This window comes from Marmota marmota, unplaced genomic scaffold (assembly GCF_001458135.2).
Source record: "Marmota marmota marmota unplaced genomic scaffold, marMar, whole genome shotgun sequence".
NCBI classification, from domain to species: Eukaryota; Metazoa; Chordata; class Mammalia; order Rodentia; family Sciuridae; genus Marmota; species Marmota marmota.
Window position 1 is genome coordinate 477 of NW_026013571.1, and position 2,078 is coordinate 2,554.

Genomic DNA, 2,078 nt, shown 5'->3' on the forward strand with positions numbered 1-2,078 from the left:
TGAAACAGCAGAGTCCTGTGTCCTAGAGCCACACAGAAGTGAATTCTGCCACTAACCAGAGGGTGCAGGTCTTTTCCCAGCCATGCCATGCATAAGGCTTCAGCCTGGCTGCAGCCTGGAAAAACACCAAAGCAGAAAATGCAGCTAAGCTGAGCTAAACTGCTGACCCACAGAGATTGTGAGATAGAGTATGCTGTTTTGGGTTGCTCTGTTTGTGGTAGTTTGTTCTGCGGTATTAAAAAACTAACGTGTAAAGGGGAGAGTCCAGCAGAATCCATGATTTGAGATGATGCTGCTGGGATTCTGGAAAGACAGAAGTGGCCAGAGTTTACAGAACAGAGTATGAGGAGAGGAGAGCACTGTACAGAAAGAGAACTGCAGACACCTGTGGAGAGGGCCCTTGAGTCTTCAGTGCAGTACTGATCAGCATGTGCATGTGATAAAACTCCCTGTGGTCAAGGAAAGAACCACCCAGGATGCTAAACCAGTGAGAACAGACAGTACACCTGATCTTAACCAAAAGGCAGAGAGGCAAACACTCAAGAGTGTTAGAGGAAATAGTGTCCTGAACTTATGGGGGAGCAGGAAAGACTTCTGTCTTACCAAACATAAATGCTTATGATTTATGGGGCATTGAGTAGAGTGCACAGAAGACCCGTGCCTCAGTGACAGGGAATAGTTAGTCCAAAATTGAAAATTTTTTAGGTCTGCCTAAACATCTTGAAAGCAAGGCCTAAAACATCAAACTATTTCCACATAACTCAATACATTCCAGGAAAAAAGTCCAAGAAATATTTAGCACATATCAAGGTTGAAACCAGATGCCTGGCATTAAATAAAATTATCAAACATGAAAAATAACACCGATTAATCAACAGCACGTGATATCAACCAAGATCTAGCATAAATGTTAAAGTAAGCAGACAAAGGTATTGAAACAATTAATACAGGTGTGAAATATATGGTCAAACCATTAGGTAGGGAAACTAAAGACATAAAGAGCCTCAAATTTAACTTCTGGAAATGAAAACATGATATAGATGTGAAAAGTACACTGCATACAACTACTAGACTACTAGAAAAAGAAAAACTTAGTGAATTTGAAGACAGAGCAATGCAAATATTTCAACAGAGAAAACATAGAGGAAAAAACAGCCTCAATGGGTCAACCCCAAGTAGACCAATGTTCAAAAAACTGGAATCACTAAAAAGAAAATGTATTAACAGAAAAAAAATGTCCATTAAAAACAATGGCCAAAAATTGTATAAATTAGAAAAGAACTTTAAACCACACTCCCAAAAGGGTCAAAACACCTCAAGCAAATAAAACACAAAGAAATCTATGTAGAGGTACATTGTAATAGCTTGCTCAAAACTAGTGATAAAGGGAAAATCTTTAAAGAAGCCAGGGATAATATATATCTTGCATACAGAAGAAAAAGATAAAGTTGGCAGCATTTTTTTTTTTTTTGCAGAATTAATGTGAGAGAGCAGACTGAAAAAACATCTTTAAAATATTGGAAGAAAATCTGTCAAAATTAAATGATCTTTCAAAATTATATTTCAAAAATGAAAGCAGATATCTTTGCAGATTTACTAGAGCTAAAAGAATCCATCACTAGCAAAGATGAACATTTAAAAAATATTCAAGAAGGAGAATGATATCAGAGAGAACTTTGGATCTATACAAAGGAATTAAGATAATCAGAAATGGTAACAACATGGATAACTATTTAGGATAGTTTTCTTATTAGTTAAATTCCTTTAAATATAATTGACTTGAAGCTATAATAATAATATAGAGTGAGATTTACAATATATGTAAAAATAAATTATATGCAATGATAGGACATAAGTCAGAAAAGGACAAATTATATTATTTTAAATATTTATACCTCCACCAACTGGATTGCCTTGGGTAAAAACATCTATCTTCTCTGAATCTGTTTTCTCACCTGGAAAAGATAAGACGATGAAATTATTATTTCAGAATTAAATGAGGTCATCAATGTAAAAGAAAATTATGCTCTATGTTCAGCAGTATTTCACTTAAAAGTAGACTGAGGCCAGTTGAAAGT

At 35.3% G+C, this 2,078-nt stretch overlaps 1 pseudogene; it reads right to left on the reverse strand.

Moving 5' to 3' along the window:
- Window positions 1-369: 369 nt before the first annotated feature.
- Window positions 370-536, reverse strand: LOC125614981 (annotated as a pseudogene).
- Between the last annotated feature and the right edge of the window lie 1,542 nt (window positions 537-2,078).